This window comes from Bos grunniens, chromosome 21, assembly GCF_055505025.1.
Source record: "Bos grunniens cultivar Pamir isolate PY7600 chromosome 21, Bosgru_T2T1.0, whole genome shotgun sequence".
NCBI classification, from domain to species: Eukaryota; Metazoa; Chordata; class Mammalia; order Artiodactyla; family Bovidae; genus Bos; species Bos grunniens.
The window spans coordinates 40,840,023-40,859,931 of NC_141185.1; the positions used below are offsets into that span (position 1 = coordinate 40,840,023).

At 39.4% G+C, this 19,909-nt stretch overlaps 1 protein-coding gene across 6 annotated transcripts in view; it reads left to right on the forward strand.

The window, feature by feature from the left end:
* The window catches only part of LOC147349478 (neuronal acetylcholine receptor subunit alpha-7), a 136,737-nt gene that overhangs the window by 89,219 nt on the left and 27,609 nt on the right, over nt 1–19,909 (forward strand). The gene's annotated exons all lie outside the window — the stretch shown is intronic.

A 19,909-nucleotide genomic window follows, 5' to 3' on the forward strand; every position in this document is an offset into this window, starting at 1 on the left:
GTATCTTCTCACTTTGCTCCACTCATGTATTAGTTTTTGGACTTGTGGGGTTTTGTTGTTGCTGTTAGAGATTTCTTGGGGCTGTCCACATAATCATGTAAATGATTTCTATCATCTTGTTAACTGCAAATAAGACAGTTTTGTTCTTTCTAGTCTGTATGCCTTTATTTCCTCTGCTCTCCTGGTGAGGACTTTAGTATTATTTTGAATAAGACTGTTGAAAGCAGATATCTCTGCCTAGCTCAAGATCTTAGAGGGAAGGCACTCAGTCTTTTTACCATTATACTAGTTGTGTTTCTCTTTCTTTTTTTTTTTTTTGGTAGATGTTCTTTATCAGGCTGAGGAAATCCCTCTCTAATTCCAGTTTTCTGACAGTTTTCATTCTGCAAGAATGTTAAATATTATCAGACCCTTTTTTTTTTTTTTTTTTTGCATCAGTTGATATAAGCATGTGCTTTTTATTGTTTAGCCTGGCAGGCTACAGTCAATGGTGTTGCAGAGTTGGACACAACTGAGCGACTAACATAACACACACATGGTTGATTCCGTGATCAGTTTTGAAATGCTCAACCAGCCTTGCAATCATGGAATAAACCCCACTTGGTTATGTGTATAATTCTTTATATATGCTGTTGAATTGTATTTGCTTATTTCTTGTTAAGGATTTTTATGTATGTTTATGAGGGAATGTATACATTTCTAGCTTTTTTCTTATTATTTTTTCAGTATCATCTTTGTGGTTTTGTTTTCAAAACAATATTAGCTTCTTAAAATGAGTAGATAGATATTCTCTCATCCTCTACTTTCTGTTAGAGAGTTATAGAACTGGTATTAATCCTTCTTAATTGTTCAGTACAATTTTCTAGTGAAATTATCAGGACCTAGTAAATTCTTTTCAGGAATTTTTAAATTATTAATTCAGTTTGTTTAATAATTTTGTGACTGTTCAGTTTATTTTCTCTCATTTAAGATTTAGTAGGTTGTGCTTTTCCAAGGAATTGGTTTTCATCTAAAATGTGAAATGCATATGTGAAGAGTTGTTTGCAACATTCCCTTGTCATTTTTTGATGTGTATAGGGCTTGTAGTAATATACTCAAATTCATTCCTGATGTTGGCTTGTCCGTTTAATTGATCTTTTCAAATAAGTAGATTTTTGTTTCATTGATTTTCCCTATTGTTTTTATTTTCTTACTTTCATTGATTTTTCTTCCTATATTTATTATTTCATTCTCTCTACTTTTATAGGTTTATTTTTTGCTTCTCCTTTCTTGTTACTTGAAGAGTGAGCATGGAGTTACAGAAATGAGATTTCTTCTAGTATAAGCGCTTACTACTATACATTTCCCTCTCTGGTCAATACCAAAATCAGATTGATTGTATTCTTTGCAGCCAAAGATGGAAAAGCTCTATACAGTCAGCAAAGAAAAGACCTAGAGCTTACTGTGGCTCAGGTCATCAACTCCTTACTGCAAACTACAGGCTCAAATTGAAGAAAGTAGGGAAAACCACTAGGCAATTCATTTATGACCTAAATCAAATCTCTTATGATTATACAGTGAAGATGACAAATAGATTCAAGGGACTAAATCTGGGAGTTGGAGTTCCTGAAGAACTATGGATGGAGGTTCATGTCATTGTACAGGAGGTGATGACTAAAACCATGCCCAAGGAAAAGAAATGCAAGAAGGCAAAGTGGTTGTCTGAGGAGGCCTTACAAATAGCTGAGAAAAGAAGTGAAAAGCAAAGGATAAAAGGAAAGATAGACCCAACTGAATGCAGAGTTCCAGAGAATAGCAAGGAGAGATAAGAAAGCCTTCTTACGTGAACCATGCAGAGAAATAGAGGAGAACAGTAGAATGGGAAAGACTAGAGATCTCTTCAAGAAAATTAGAGATACCAAGGGAACACTTCATGCAAAGATGGGCACTCTAAGGGACAGAAATAGCAAGGACATAACAGAAGCAGAAGATATTAAGAAGAGGTAGCACGAATACTCAGAAGAACTGTACAAAAAGGTCTTAATGACCCAGATAACCATGATGGTGTGGTCACTCACCTAGAGCCAGACATCCTGGAATGTGAAGTCAAGTGGGCCCTAGGAGGTATTACTATGAACAAAGCTAGTGAAGGTGATGGAATTCTAGCTGAGCTATTTCTAACCCTAAAAGATGATGCTGTTAAAGTACTTCATTCAATATGCCAGCAAATTTGGAAAACTCAGCAGTGGCCACAGCACTGTAAAAGGTCAGTTTTCATTCTGATCCCAGGAAGGGCAATGCCAAAGAATGTTAAAACTACCTCAGAATTGTATTCATTTCACATGCTAGCAAGGTAATACTCAAAATCCTTCAAGCTAGACTTCAACAATAGATGAACTCAGAACTTCCAGATGTACAAGTTGGATTTAGAAAAGGCAGAGGAACCAGAAATCAAAATGCCAACATCTGCTAGATCACAGAAGAAGCTCTAAGAAAAGTAAATTAAAAAAAAAATCTACTTCTGCTTCATTGACTACGCCAAAAAGCTTTGACTGTGTGGATCATAACAAACTGGAAAATTCTTAAAGAGATAGGAATACCAGACCACCTTATCTGCCTCCTGAAAAATCTGTATGCAGGTCAAGAAGCAGCAGTTAGAACCAGACATGTAACAGCCGACTGGTTCAAAATTGGGAAAGGAGAACGTCAAGGTTGTATTTTGTCACCCTGCTTATTTAACTTACATGCAGAGTTCGTGTGAAATGCCAGGCTGGATGAAGCACAAACTGGAATCAAGATTGCCAGGAGAAATACCAACAACAACAGATATGCAGATGATACTATAATAAAGGCAGAAAATGAAGAGGAGGTAAAGAGCCTCTTGATGAAGGTGAAAGAGGAGAATGAAAAAGCTGGCTTAAAACTCAGCGTTCAAAAAACGAAGATCATGGCATCCGATCCCATCACTCCTTGGCAAATAGATGGAGGGGAAAGTGGAAACAGTGAAAGATTTTATTTTCTTGGACTCCAAAATCACTGCAGACGGCAGCCACGAAATTAAAAGACATTCGCTCTTTGGAAGAAAAGCTATGACAAACCGAGACAGCATATTAAAAAACAGAGACATCATTTTGCCAACAAAGGACAGTAGAGTCAAAGCTATGGTTTTTCCAGTAGTCACGTACGGATGTGAGAGTTGGACCATAAAGAAGCCTGAGCACCAAAGAATTGATGCTTTTGAACTGTGGTACTGGAGAATACTCTTGAGAGTCCCTTGGACAGCAAGGAGATCAAACCAGTCAATCCTAAAGGAAATCAACCTTGACTATTCATTGGAAGGTCTGATGCTGAAGCTGCAGCTCCAATACTTTGGCCACCTGATGCAGAGAGCCAGCTCATTGGAAAAGACCCTGATGCTAGGAAAGATTGAGAGCAAGAAGCAAAGGGGACAACAGAGGATCAGATGGTTCAGTGACATCACTGACTCCATGGGCTTGAGTCTGAGCAAACTCTGGAAGATGGTGAAGGACAGGGAAGCCTGGCGTGCTGCAGTTCGTGAGGTCACAAAGAATCATAAATGGCTTAGTGACTGAACAACAACAAATCTCCCTCTCTGTTGTTTACCTGTGCTTCACAAATTTTGGTATGTTATTTTCTTCAGTTCAGTTTATCTTTTGAGTTCTCTGTAGCATTTGTTTTTGACTCAGATTATTTTTTTTTAACGGTGTTTATATTCCGAGTGTTTGGAAATTCTCCTCTTATCTCCTTTTTTTTTTTTACTTGTTTTTAATTTGATTCCATTGCAGACACAAATCACACATTCTGTATGGTTTAAATTCATTTAAATTTGTTGAGGATTTTATGGCACAAGTTGTGATCTGTCTAGCATATGTTCCATGGGGACTTGAAAACATTGTTTTGCTGTGTTGGGGAAGTGTTTTCTGTCAGTTGGGTCCTATTTGGTGATGGTGATGGTGTGTGTTCTATGACTTTCCTAGTTGTCCTCTTATCAAGTATTGAGGAGGAGTGTTGAAGAATGTGGATTTGTCTCTTTCGTTTTTTAAAACTTCTTTCTGGTTTTGGTTCCTATATTTTTCAGCTTGTTTGTTTGGGAAAGAGTGTATGATTGCTGTGTCTTCTTGGTAGATGGAATTTTTAATCAGTATGTAGATTTATTATCTGCCCTTTGTAATTTTCTTTCGTCTAAAGTCTGGTTTATCTGGAAATAATATTGTAAATCTTGCTTGTTGTAATAACATTTTCTTCGAATATGTAATTTGGTTGGCAGCCTAGAGTCCACAGTTGATGGGGTTGGTGGTAGAACGTGAGTTTCTCCTTTGGTGTTTAGCTGAGGTGGGACTTTTATTATTTTGTTTTCTGTCTCTCTGGTTGCTGTTTCCTGGTCATTTGGCTTTTCTTAAGATGTTTTCGTTGTTTCTGTCTACACTTTTGATGCTTCTCCAGGACTCAGTTTGGAATATGAGATAAATGGAAGCCCAGGGTCCTCGTGTCAGTCCTTCTGCTTTCTTCTCTGCACGTTCACAGTGGCCTTATGTGTGTTTATATATTATGTTAGGAGTTTTAGGCATAGTTAATGGAAGTAATAGTGCTGTAAAACACTGATAACAAAATATCACACTCTGGGCTTTTTTCCCCCAAAGTAGGTGTTTATTTGGGGCAGAATACCCAGACCATTGCACTTTATTTCTTATTTATCTATATATAGATAAATATATATATTTTATGGAACTGTTGTTGTTCCACAAAACTCTTAAGTGACTGTAATGAATACATAAAAATGGAGACTTTTATTTTTCCCAGTTCTGGAGGCTGGAAATCCAAGATCAATAGCCAGCCAGTTCTTTTCCAGGAGAAACCTCCCTGTCTGGCTTCTCATTGTGTCCTCGTATGGAAGAGAAGAGAGAGGCGATGAATACTAATTTAGCCTATTCTTATAAGGCTACCAGTCCTATTGGATTAGGACTCCATTCCTATGACTGCACTTGGCCTTAATTACCTCCTTAAAGGTTCTATTTCCAAATATAGTCATACTGGGGGTTAGGACTCCAGCAACATATGAATTTGGGGAGGGGGCAGTTCAGTCCATGCAAATAAGTAATTGTCTATTCTATCCATAACTGAAAGTCTAAGCTCTAATTTTTGTTTTTTCAGAAATGATAATAAACATATTTGTGACTGTATTTATTTTAATCATATATATTTTTCCAGATGAAACATGGGCTTTTTAAGGTTCTTAAATCCTCTTGTTCCATTTTATGAAATTTCTTTCCAAATACATTATACCAGCCTGGTTTACTTATAAGCAAATTAGGTCCCTGATGATATGTTCTACTTAATCTAAACCAAGTTTTTATTTTTCATTATTAACCTTCTTGCTTCAGTTTTTTGGTGGAAATATTTAGTATAACTTTAGGCAGGACATCTTTAGATTAACTTCTTGAAAGTAAAAACAATGTTTCTGTGTTTTCATTTTTAGATTTTATTTATCTTGTCATAGCAAGTGGCGTTTTTCAAAAACATATGCTTAGTTTATTTAGATTTCATATTTATTCAGATTATTGTTGATTAATTTCTTTATATTCTTCACCTAAAGGAAAAACTCCCTTAAAAAATTAGTCTGGCCACTTTTCAGCCAATTACTGAGGAACTTCAGGCAGGGACTTGGTGGATCCAGTTAGGTGGGAGGTTTTCATGGTGACCTACATGCCTGCTCAGAGGCCACGAGCCCAGGCGGGCAGAGTGCACAGTCAGCGCCTTTCCCTCTGTATTTTCTGGTCACCTTCACTCCTGAGAATGTCCACACCTGATGCACAGTCCTTGTGTGCACAGTAACCAAGGGCACCAGCGGCAGAAGCTCTCCCTTCCCTGGCGGAGGTGGCTAGCTTTCTCTTGCTCCCTTGGTTTCATGGCCCTAGAAAGAAAGGGTGTCACAGGTTACACAGCTTAGAAATGGAGAATTCACTTACTTCATGGCCTCATTCACATTCGTAAAGTAGGCTGCCCCACCTCTGTGTTAGAGGAACTGCAGGGGCTCTGGGCAGCCCAGGAGGGCAGAGGCCAGTGCTTTCCCCACATGTAGCCCTGGGAGCTCAGGGAGCACTCCTGTGTCCCAGGTCACAAAAAGGCTCTCCTAGGGAGGAAGCTTCCCTGTAGGGAGCTTCCTCGCAGCTCAAACGGTAAAGAATCTGCCTGTGATGCAGAAAACCCATGTTTGATCCCTAAGTCGGGAAGGAAGATCCCTGGAGAAGGAAATTGCAACCCACTCCAGTATTCTTGCCTGGAGAATCCCAAGGACAGAGAAGCCTGGTGGGCTACAGTCCCTAGGGTCGCAAAGAGTCAGATATGACTGAGCAACTAACACTACACAAAAACTAGGGAGGCAGGGGTGAGACCTGGGCCCTGCCCTCTCAGACGCGGTTGGCCGGGACTGAGCAGGTACTGCCTTTGAAGCACTGCCTTCTCTGAGAAGGGGGCCAGAGGAGTATCTCCTTCTCAGTATAGGAAGGTGAACAGGAAGCTAACCTGTTTCTGGCTATGTGAGGGCAAGTTCCATGTCACAACCAGGGGCTTGGAGACTGAAGATTCATTCCAGTCTGTGGCATCTGGAAGGCAAGATATGTGCTGTCCAAGCTCCATGGTGGTGCACCGGTGTTTGAGCCTTGAGTTTTCTGCCACCTGACAAATAGCACAAACTCCAGTGGTTGGTGTCCCAGAGTGGGGGCTGGAAAGCTGTGAGGGGACAGCCACAGGGCTCTGCTCTTCCCCCACCTGTCCTTTGTTTCCACCAACACTGTGGCTGCATTTGTATCTCCTAAGCTCTTTGCATAGGCCTTCATTAGATTTTACAGCAAATGTTGCAAAGACCGTCAGGGTTGAAGACATATAGATAGCAATGGAACTCAAAGGCAGACAGACATGCACAAATAGATGAGTTGAAAATTAAGCTTACAAAAAAAAACAGCAGCTCTCTTGGAGCAAATATCAGCAGATACAACAAACTGCATATCTGGTTCTGAATTTTAGATAATAGAAACAATAAATAATGTTTAAATAATCAAGTACAAGAATTGAAAATGCAAGAAAAAAAAACACTCTTTGAATAGCTGCTTTGAAAAAAATCACTTAAAATTAATAAGAGATGAAAATTATAGACGTTACAATAAAAAACTCAATTTATCTACAAATCAGAAATAAACTCATTAATGTGAAAAAAACTTACAGTTATCAAAGGAGAAAGGTGGAGGAGGGATAAATTAGGAGTTTGGGATTGACATACACTAATGTATATAAGCTAGATAAACAACAGGGACCTACTGTATAGCACAGGGAAGTATTCTCAATATTTTGTAATAACCTACAAGGGAAAGGAATCTTAAAAAGAATATATGTATGTATGTATGTGCACGTGCTCAGTAATGTCCAACTCTTTGTGACCCCATGGGCTATAGCCCTCCAGGCTCCTCTGTCTATGGAATCTTCCAGGCAACATTACTGGATCCATTTCCTCCTCCAGGAGATCTTCCTGATTCAGGGATCAAACCTGCATCTCCTGTATCTGTTATATTTGCAGGTGGATTCTTTACCACTGAGCCACCCAGGAAGCTAGTATATATATACACACACATACACTCCCATATACTTATACATATATGTGTGTATAACTGAATCAGGGTGCTGTACACATTATAAATCAATGACACGCCAATGAAATTTTTTTTTGAAATTTTTTTAAAAATTGAAATCTTGGTAGAAGTATTGAGTGTCAGATGAGACAGTCAAAAGAGTAGAAGCAATTTCCTGGGTTGAATCATAGGCGGTAAAATATGAAATCATATTTTCATATGGGAAATATAAAAGAATAGTGAACAGTTGTGGGAATATCTCATGCTTCTCAGGTGCTTCTCTGTACCAGGTCCTGCAAATATTTTACATATGTTTACAACATTTCTGAGAAGGGTACTGTTATTATTCCTATTTTTCAAATAAGTCAAAAATAGGAAGAGTCATCAAAATAACAGCACAGTATGTCTGAGGTCTGGCAGAAAGCAATATTTGTGGATACATGAACCCCACTCACGAGTGACTCCACACTTATTGACCCTGAGACAGGGCTTATGAGTTCCTGTCATGAGTGTCATGCGAAGGTGCTCCCACGTGCAGTGGCTGGTATTGTAGAAGGAAATAATAGAACATGGGAGAAGTGTTAGGAGATGATTTTTCAGTGTAAAGATAAAATTGTGACCCATATACAGATATGTAAAAAATGGACACATGCTAAAGAATTAATTTTACCCATAAAACAGGGAACCAGGCAGATGTTAGATCCAATTAAAGGAAAAGTCAAACCAGGACAAATGTATATGAAGTAAAGGTTGAGATGAATTGTAAGTGGACATAAAATGTGTTTATTTAGAGGGCACAGGAAATCAAATCAACAGCAGTGAAATCACTCCCAGGCAACACATAATTTATACATCTCTCCCCTGCCTGCCAGCTTATAAAGAGCTTCCAAAGATCTCAGATGTAGTCCCAGACCTCAGGTAGCCAGCTCAGAGCTGTGTGCTTGTAGAGGATGGGTTTTCCAGTGAAATATGATACTATTTTTTTCTCCAGAAGCCATGTTCGAAAAGAATGGCCGAGAATTTAATAATATTGATGAACAACATAAATCCTCAGTTTCAGGAGATATAAGAAGTCTGAGGAAAGATAAATAACAAGAATGGGCACCTAGACAATTTTACTAAAGCCTGCAGAATGCAGGAAGCTAAGAGATGCTGGAAACACGCAAAGAACAAAAGATAGTTTGTTACAAAAGCATGAAGATTAGACTGACTGCAGGCCTTTTAGAGGCAACAGTCAGAAGCAGAAAAAGATAAGAGTAACATTAAAGTTTGATGGAAAATAATTGCCGACCTAGAATTCTGTACCTGCTAAACATTCTTTGCATGAGGGGCAAAATCAGGACATTTTCAGGAAAAGAAGGACTCAAGAATTATTGTTGCCATGAAGAGGTAAACTGCCTTAATGAAACTATCAGAGTATAAATGTAGGAACAGGGTCTGAGAAGAAATACAGTTAAAAATTCAGGTAAATATAAACAAGTTTGAGCATATGTAATATTAACAGTGAACTTGAGGCTGGGGGTAAAAACAACGTGAGATTAAAATGCTGAGAATAATAAAGCACTGTGTGGATGGTACTTGGAAGTAAACCACTTAGTTGGATATAAGTTGCTCTAGCAGAGCATAGAGTTACCAGCTTTGAGTAAGATATACAAGTTAAAAATGTAAGAATCAAAACTATCTGTGATACATTGCTAAGGTGGGGGAAAAAACCCAAATTCTAGATCATTGTATGTAAGGTCCAAAATTTTGTTTAAAATATCTGTGTGTATGCATGTGGTATGCATCTGCATTACATTCAAGTGTATCCACATCCACAGAAAAAGTTCAGAAAAAAATGGTAAAGAGGTTACCTCTGAATTACAAAATTATGGGTAATTTTAATTTTAATTCCTTAAATAATTTCATTAATTATTTTGTACCTACCAAGTGCTTTCCGTTTTCCTTTTTTGTGAATATGCTTTTTTTCTGTAATTAGAAAAGAGCAATAAATGTTCATTTTAAAGGGATAAAAAGCATAAGAATAACTATCAGAAGCATAAGAATATTTTTTTAATTTCCAGACAGATGAGAAGCTAGTAGGGAAAGAATAAAGAAAATATGAGAAGCCTAAAGAAACAAGGCAAGTGCAATCAAAGAGAAAGAAATAAAGAGGGCAAAATTAAAGAGTAAGAATAAAACCAAGCATTTTAAGAGACAAGAGAGAGGATTGTCAGTTAGTTAAAAAGAGATTCCCCAACTGTCTGTCTATCAGCTATCTATCAGAGGCTTCTTAGGTGGCAGTAGTGGTAAAGAACCCGCCTGCCAAAGAAAGAGGCATAACACACTTGGGTTCAACCCCTGGGTCTGGAAGATCTGCTGTGGTAAATGGCAATCCACTCCAGTATTCTTGCCTGGAAAATCCCACGAACAGAGGAGCCTGGAAGGCTACGTCAATGAGGTCACAAAGAGTCAGACACAGCTGAAGCAACTTAGCCACCACACATCGATCTGTCTATATCTATCTATATATATATTTAAAAATCCAGCTATACGTTATTTGGATGGAAATAAAGTGTAAGTATACAAGAGGCCAAAAAAAAAAAAAAAAAAGGAAAAGATGTATTTGATCAACAGGAACAAGATAAAATTAAATGACTATGTTTACAACAGGAAAACACACACATACACACACACACACTCATATGCATGCACACTTGCTATAAGAAAAGAGGTACAATTAAGGTTAAAGTTCAAGTAATGAAATTTCTAAAAATATATAACAAATTTCACATGTATACACCTAATAAAATTACTTTGATACAAATGAAAAATTGGTAGATAAATCCATAATTATGATAGAAGATTTTAGTGTACTTTTTTAGTACTTGATAGTTCAAGAAGGGAAAAAAGTGTGTATCAATAGAATTCCACAGTTAACAAGCCTCATCTAATGTAGAGAAATGGATATAGATAGACACAGATAGAGATATGTCCTCAATCTACTGAAAATATATATCTAGAGAACTAAATACCCAAATGTGAATAAAAAAAAAAAACTTTAGTGGGTGTGAATGTGTGAGAGCGTGTGTATATATATGTAAGGAGAAATCCATAGCTTTAAATGCTTACATTAGACAGTTCAGTTCAGTCACTCGGTCTTGTCCAACTCCTTGTGACCCCATGGACTGTAGCACGCCAGGCATCCCTGTCCCATCACCAACTCCCTGAGCTTGCTCAAACTCATGTCCATCGAGTCGGTGTTGCCATCCAACCATCTTATACTCTATCGTCCCCCTCTCCTCCTGCCTTCAAGCATCAGGGTCTTTTCTAATAAGTGTGATCTTTTTATCAGGTGGCCAAAATTGGAGCTTCAGCTTTAGCATCAGTCCTTCCAATAAATTCAGGATTGATTTCCTTTAGGATTAACTGGTCTGATTGCTTTGCAGTCCAAGGACCTTTCAAGAGTCTTCTCGAACACCACAGTCCAAAAGCATCAATTCTTAGGTACTCAGCTTTCTTTATGGGCCAACTCTCATATCCGTACGTAACTACTGGAAAAACCATAGCTTTGACTGGATGGACCTTTGTCAGCAAAGTAATGTCTCTGCTTTTTAATATGCTGTCTGGGTTGGTCATAGCTTTTCTTCGAAGGAGCAAGCGTCTTTTAATTTCATGGCTGCAGTTACCATCTGCAGTGATTTTGGAGCCGAAGAAAATAAAGTCTGTCGCTGTTTCCATTGTTTCCCCATTTACCATAAAGTGATAGGACCGGATGCCACGATCTACATTGTTTGAATGTTGAGTTTTAAGCCAGCTTTTTCACTCTCTGCTTTCACTTTCATCAAGAGGCTCTTTAATTCCTCTTCATTTTCTGCCATAAGGGTGGTGTCATCTGCATATCTGAGGTTATTGTTATTTCCCCCAGCAGTCTTGATTCTAGCTTGTGCTTCATCCAGTCCGGCATTTCACATGATCTACTCTGCATGTAAGTTAAATAAACAAGGTGACAATATGCAGCCTGATGTACTCCTTTCCCAAGTTGGAACCAATCCATTGTTCCATGTCTGGTTCTAACTGTTGCTTCTTGACCTACATACAGGTTTCTCAGGAGGCAGGTAAGACGGTCTGGTATTCCCATCTCTTTAAGAATTTCCCACAGTTAGTTGTGATCCACAAGGTTTTAAAAGCAAAATTTGAATTAATTATTAATATCAATCACAAGAACTTAGAAAAATATTATATAAATAAAAAGAAGAATAAAGAAAAGAGTACAGACTTATTAAATGAGAAAAATAAGATAGAAATCAAGAAGGAATAAATTGGTTTTAAAAAGAACCAGTAAAATGAACATACCTCAGGGAATAATTATCAAGAAAGTAAAGAAGATACAAATAAATGTTTATTAGATATAAAAGAAGTCTATAACCATAGATGGCATTTTTAGAATAGAATATTATGGACAACTTTATGGCAATAAATTTGGAAATTTAGCCAGGATTTATTTTTTCTAGAAAAATATAAGCTGATTCTAGAGAAAATAGAAAAAATAGTTAACATAATTGAATCTATTTATTTCTTTAAAATATACTTTAGTTTTACATCCCCACCATAATTGAGAAGGTTCACAGAGTTCCCATATACCCCTCCCCCCACACATGCAATGCCTACCCCATTATGAACACCCCCACCAGAGTGGTGTATTAAGAAGCAGAGACGTCACTTTTCTGACAAAGGTCCATCTAGTCAAATCTGTGGGTTTTTCCAGTAGTCATGTATGGATGTGAGAGGTAGACCATAAAGAAGGCTGAGCAGCAAAGAATTTATGCTATCAAACTGTGTTGCTGGAGAAGACTCGTAACAGCCCCTTAGACAGTAAGAAGATCCAACCACTCAATCCTACAGGAAATCAGCCCTGAATGTTCATTGGAAGAACTGATGCTGAAGCTGAAACTCCAATATTTTGGCCACCTGATGCAAAGAACTGGCTCATCAGAAAAGACCCTGATTCTGGGAAAGATTGAGGGCAAGAGAAGAAGCGGGCAACGGGATGAGATGGTTGAATGACATCACTGACTTAATGAGCATGAGTTTGGGCAAATCCAAAAGATACTGAAGGACAGGGAAGCCTGGTGTGCTGCAGTCCATGGGATTGCAAAGAGTCAGGCGTGACTTAGTGACTGAACAACAATGTTTATTTGTTGCAGTTGATGAGCCAACACTGACAAATAATTATCACCCTGTGGGGACAGAGCAAATTAGCCAAGATGGCATGTTCAGGCTCTCTGGCCCCACATCTTGTAAATAATGACTGTGTATCAGCTGAGGTCACTTATACCAGTGCACATGCCCATCACAAGCAGGTACTTGCTTGGTCACGAGCTCCTTTGTGCTGTAGGGATATGTGAACTCCACCTGGAAAGTGGCAGCATTACTGCTGCGTCCTGGCTGTCCGTTGGGTCAGCCACAAGAGGAGAGAATATAGCGTTGTCTACTGCCATGGCTGCTGTGTCAGCCAGGAGAGAGGTGGTGTTGTATTAGGTTATGCTATGGCTGTTGCCAGAAGAGAATAAATGTGTCTGCATTTCCTACAGATCCTCAAGTCTTCTTCCAGCCTCTTAGCTTGTGCCTCACCTACCCTGGGTTCAGCGAACAATGTGGACAGTGTGAACAGGATCAGCAATATACATCCAAAGTACATGGTTTACCCTAGGGCTCACTCTTTATGTTGTACATTGTATGGGTGTGTACAAAGGTATAATGACATGTATCCAGCATTATAGTAGCATACAGAATAGTTTCACTGCCTTAAAAATCTTCTGTGCTCTTCCTGTTCATCCCTTTCTCCCTCCAACTCCTGGAAGCCATTGAACTTTACTGTCTTCATAGTTTTGGCTGGTCTAGAATAAAGATCCGGAGAAGGCAATGGCAACCCACTCCAGTACTCTTGCCTGGAAAATCCCATGGACGGAGGAGCCTGGTAGGCTGCAGTCCATGGGGTCGCACAGAGTTGGACACGACTGAAGCAACTTAGCAGCAAGCAGGCAGAATAAAGATCACTTAAAAATATCTTAATAATGGCATGAATTTAAATAAGAAAAGTAAAAGAACAAAACATTGAGAATTAGAAAGGAATATGTTACAGTGATAAAGAATTCACCTGCAATGCAGGAGACAAAAGTTCAATTCCTGGGTTGGGAAGATCCCCTGGAGAAGGGAATGGCAACTCACTCCAGTATTCTTGCCTGGGAAATCCCATGGACAGAAGAGTCTGGTGGGCTACAGTCCATGGGGTCACGGAGAGTCAGACAAGACTTGACGACTAAACAACAACAAACTAGATTATTATCATTCAGACTCTATAACTTTTTTACATGAAGAACTCTTAGAGACTGTCTAGACAAAATATTTTGGATACAAGTATGAAAATATGAATGTATATCTTTACTCTTGCAACATTTAGAAAATGTAATTAAACATCTTATTTCTAATATCTGCAGGTATTAAAAAATGTCAACTGAAAAATCTAAGACCAAAATAAACGATGAGTTATATATTTATTTCTGGGAAAACTCAATACCATAAAGATGTCAAAATCTCCCAAACTAGTCTGTAAATTTTATATGATTCCAACTGAAGTCTCCACTCAGTCTTCATGGAATTGGACATGAATAAAGGGCCAAGGGATAGGTAAGATAATTTTTAACAAAGGACAAAGTTGGAGGATTTAGCCTGCCAAATACCAATGTTTCCATACTGTTGTAGTGATTAAAATGATGTTGTCCTGGATCAGAAATAGTCCTTTGTTAATCAAGAAACAAAATTGGGAACCCAGAAACTTGACATATTCCATGGTAACATTTATCCCATATTTATAACGCTGTTATTTGTTGCTCAGTTGTGTCCGGCTCTTTGCTACCCCATGGACTGCAGCACGCCAGGCTTCCCCATCCTTCACCATCTCCTGGAGCTTGCTAAAACTCATGTCCATTGAGTTGGTGATGCCATCCAACCATCTAGTCCTCTGTCATCCCCTTGTCCTCCTGCTTTCAATCTTTCCCAGCATCAGGGTCTTTTCCATTGAGTCGACTCTTTACATCAGATGGCCAAAGTATTGGAGCTTCAGTTTCAGCATCAGTCCTTCCAATGAATATTCAGGGTTGATTTCTTTTAGGATTGACTGGTTTGATCTCCTTGCAGTCCAACAGGCTCTCAAGAGTCTTCTCCAGCACCACAGTTCAAAAGCATCAATTCTTTGGTGCTCAGGCTTCTTTATGGTCCAACTCTCACATCCATACATGACTACTGGAAAAACCATAGCTTTGACTATATGGACCTTTGTCCACGAAGTAGTATCTCTGCTTTTTAATATGTTATCTAGGTTTGTCATAGCTTTTCTTCCAAGGAGCAAGCATCCATTATTATGTTATATTATTTATAACACTATTGTAACATTGTTATAATCTATGCAGTGTTACATCTGATTGTTATCATTACATCCATGTTATATACCATGTAACAGTAAATTGGTGATTAAAGAAAAGATATTGATAAATTCTTCTAGAAGCCTCCTGCTAATGCCGAGATCTCTGCCTCCTAGGATCTCTGAAAGGTAGAAACAACCATGAAATTTCAGTTCTGCTCAAGACTTTTTGGTCACAATATATGACAAGCCACATTGCTATAATTTGAACCTGTCCTAACACTTCAGAATAAAATATAAAGCAAAATAAAAATACCCAGATAAAGGACTTAACTGGTCATTTTTGAAACAAAATTGATCTTTTCTCTACAGATACTTTTCCTCTGAAATCTAGGCATCAGTGGTGTCTTAACATGTAATTGGCCGCTTTATTTTTTATTAAGAGATTTAAGATAAATGACACCTTCCATTGACAGTTGTTTGAGATAGATGGATTTCCTCTTTTTTCTTCACATACTTTTTGCTTACAATATTTTAAACTTTATTATTTTATTGAGATATAATTAAGGTATATATAAACTACTGTATGTTTACCGTGTACAAGGTGTTGATTTGATACACATGTATGTGCCGTGTGCTGAGTCACTTCAGTTGTGTCTGGCGCTTTGTGACCCTGTGGACTGTAGCCTGCCAGGCCCCTGTGTCCATAGCCTGCTAGGCTCCTCTGTCCAGGCTAGAATACTGGAGTAGGTTGCCAGATCCTCCTCCAGGGGATCTTCTCCACCCAGGCATCAAACTTGCGCCACCTGCAGCTCTTGCAGCTTCTGCATTGCAGGCAGATTCTTTACCGCTGAGTCACCAGGGAATCCCTGATTCACGCTTATATTGCAATGTAATTGCCACTGTAGCATTGCTGACATCTCTATCCTCATCATGTAATCATAATTTCTCTTTTGTGTTAGGAAAATTAAGATCATTTTTGTCTTATCTGCTCTCCCTCTTTCTGTTTTTTGAGGACCATGTGACCTCAGGGGAAACAGTTCTGATGGTGCCCGAGACCCTATTCATGACAGTCCTCACCTCAGGAGCCCACAGTGTACTCTTGGCAGCAGTGTATTGGCCCTGGGTTTTTGCTCAGAGGTGGGGGTCGGTGCTGCCAGGTGAAATAAGCAGAGACTACACTGAGCTGGGATTGGAGGGCTCTGCTTCCAGTGCCAGGAGCACTTCCCAGGGCCGGATCTGGCACTGTGTTACACCCTGGGGATGAGGAGGAGGGAGCCATCTTAGCCCAGACCACCAGGGTTCACTTGTGCCCCCTGGGCTCTGCCTGCCTGTGCTGCTGGACATCTGGAAGCACAGTTTGAAATCCTCCTGTAAGGATGGGCCCTTGGGTCCTGCAGGCACAGCCACTGATGGTTTGCTCTCAAGCCCCTGTAGTACTTGCCTTGCTGCCTAGGGCAGCATCTCACTCACCCCTGCTCCAACCACACCTTACCTTCGTGAAGCCTCCCTTGGTCCAGTCTATCTCCAGGCGTGTGACCAGACTGCACTTTCTGCTGGCAACACCCTCACCTTTCTACTTTTGAGCCTTCTGTGCATCTTTAGAGCCCTTCCAGGAGTCCTCTGACTGATGATGTAGGACCCGCACCTTCAATATTGGGGTTAAATAACCCTCCCTCTCCATGAGCACCTCTCGGTGGGGGTGCCCAGCTCATCTATCCATCACTAGCTGAACGGGGACCACGGCAGCCAGAGAGAAGAGCTTTTGAGGGGAGTGAAGAGCCATGTGCCAGGGTTGTCAAAAGCTCTGAGGGTGCACCCTGTTTTCCAATAGTCAAGAAAAAATACAAATGTTTGACCAGTTCCTAAAACTTTAATACAGAAGGTTTCATATGCACACCAGCACAGAGAAAGAAAATGAGTTATATGGGCCCCCCCGGCCTCCAGGGTGACCAGAGTCTGCTGCCTACAAAGGCTGTGGTGCCACGTGTCCTGGACATTCCTGGTGGTGTCGCCTTTCAGGTCCTTGACATAGTTTTGGTTACTCGTGTTTCAGAGGGACTTTTCATCCCCTTCCTGTTTTCAGACTCAGATTTCAGCATAGGACCCCTTTTCAAACAAAGTTTATCTCCAGCCCTAATGGTGAAAACAGATAAAGTGGTATTGGCACATAATTATTACCAGAATTACTTTTATATAATTTACATATAAAATCAATTTGCCTGTGGGAAAGAACCTAAAACTTCCACAATGAGTATTAAGATATGAATTTTGATAATGACGACAGTGGTACAGTTCCATTTATCTCAGTATTCTATTTTGGTTGAACCATATTCAGAAATCACTGAGTCACAAAGGTAAGCTGTTGCTAATCGTAACAGATTTTTATCTTTTTACCTACTTGCCCTGTGATCTCTAGAGTCTCTTCAGTTAAATTGATTCAAATCCGTGAAGAAGGAGCTGTGTGTATGTTTTTCATCCAAAATTAATCACTAACAGTTGCCCACAGTCTTTATTATAACTATAAAAATTAGACAGGATGACACCCAAGCTTAAAATAAGCAAAGCTCTGCCAGCATCACACTGTGCTTTCTGCCTTTGTTGCTACAGAGGTGGGAAGAGATGTCAAGGCAGATGCAGGTTCTATGCTGGAATTGTAGGATCAAATGTGAATTGTTTTAACAGAGTAATACTGCAAACCTGAAATCTTACTGGATGACTCATTTCCAAGAGTTCCAAATACATGCAATATTCATGGCAAGAGGAGTCTTAAGCTAAACTTTCCCCAGTAAAGTAGTCAAACGGGCCATGTTAATGAATACATTGAGTGTCTGAAGAGTTAAGATTTTGAAAACAATTGTTTGAGTGTGTTTGGATTTTTATTTGTATTTTGAAACACAAGGAAAAGAAACTTGGAATCAAACACTTATAGAAACCTGAAGCACCTCCACAGAATCTTGGAGTTCCAGAGACCCTGATCTAAAAAGCAGGGTAAAATCCAGGGTGAGTTTGTGAAGGCCCACGTGCTCAGCTATTTGGCACCCAGTCACTGTTGGTGTCTTATTAGGACACCTGGGTACAGGCTGCTGTCAAGCAAAGAATATTTAAATCTTGAGCCTTCCTCTTCCTCTCTCCCTGAATGTATGTACAAGTGAGGGAGTGGATGTGACCTTCATCTAGGAGGATTATCATTTTATCATAGCTTGGTCTCCTCCTTCCTTTCAGCAGCATCACATTTTTTATCTTCAAACCAAAGCTAGCTTGTACAGTTTTTCCTGAAGTTTCTGGTGCTGTTTTTTAATTAAAGATTTTTTAAAACAATGAGTCCTTCATCAAATCTGTGGTGTTTTCCATCTTGTTGTTTCTTCTGTTCATTACTCTGAATCCACTTTACTCTCTTCAGAGACCCCTCATATCTTGCTATAATTTGGACCCCCAACCCTTTTACTAGACCCTCTACACAGTTCACAAACTGGAATCAAGATTGCCGGGAGAAATATCAATAACCTCAGATATGCAGATGACATAACCCTTATGGCAGAAAGTGAAGAGGAACTCAAAAGCCTCTTGATGAAAGTGAAAGTGGAGAGTGAAAAAGTTGGCTTCAAGCTCAACATTCAGAAAACGAAGATCATGGCATCTGGTCCCACCACGTCATGGGAAATAGATGGGGAAACAGTGGAAACAGTGTCAGACTTTATTTTTCTGGGCTCCAAAATCACTACAGATGGTGACTGCAGCCATGAAATTAAGACGCTTACTCCTTGGAAGGAAAGTTATGACCAACCTAGATAGCATATTCAAAAGCAGAGACATTACTTTGCCAACAAAGGTTCGTCTAGTCAAGGCTATGGTTTTTCCTGTGGTCATGTATGGATGTGAGAGTTGGACTGTGAAGAAGGCTGAGTGCCCAAGAATTGATGCTTTTGAACTGTGGTGTTGGAGAAGACTCTTGAGAGTCCCTTGGACTGCATGGAGATCCAACCAGTCCATTCTGAAGGAGATGAGCCCTGGGATTTCTTTGGAAGGAATGATGCTAAAGCTGAAACTCCAGTACTTTGGCCACCTCATGCGAAGAGTTGACTCATTGGAAAAGACTCTGATGCTAGGAGGGATTGGGGGCAGGAGGAGAAGGGGACGACAGAGGATGAGATGGCTGGATGGCATCACTGACTCAATGGACGTGAGTCTGGGTGAACTCCGGGAGTTGGTGATGGTCAGGGAGGCCTGGCGTGCTGCGATTCATGGGGTCACAAAGAGTATCTGATCTACACAGTTCATCCTGAAAATCCCTTTTCTGGATCTTTAAGTTTAGTCTGAAAGTCTGTTTCTTCTTCTTTAGTGTTCACCCTCATTTTTCTGGAGCTGATGATCAAGTCCATGGCCAAGAAAATATACATAAGAAACACCTGAATGTTCTTGAAAACACCTTTTTTTTTTTTTTGGTCTTCATACTTTAGGGGTTTCCTTCAGCTCTAAAATTTCTCCATGTGATTTCTGTCCCTCCCACTCCCCTGATGTTTCCTCCACTAATGTTGAGTGAATTTCCTCAGCCTTTACTTTAAGACCCTCATCCCTTCTGTCTTCTGTTTCATCTCAGTGATTCTTACCAGCCAAACCTCCCACCCATTTTTAAATATATATTTCATAGATCATATTTAACTTCCATATTGCCCTCTGTTTTTCTAAATGCAATATCCATTTGAATTTTTATGAGGGTATTACTTTTTTTATTTTTTGAAAGGATTTTATTTTTTATTTTCTTTTCAATAAAGGATTTTCATTTATTTTTGAATGAAAGGATTTTTCATTCCTTTCATTGTCAGTTTCTTCTTGGGTCTTTCTTATCTCTATCCTTGACTGTGTCACAATGAAGCCTGTCCTC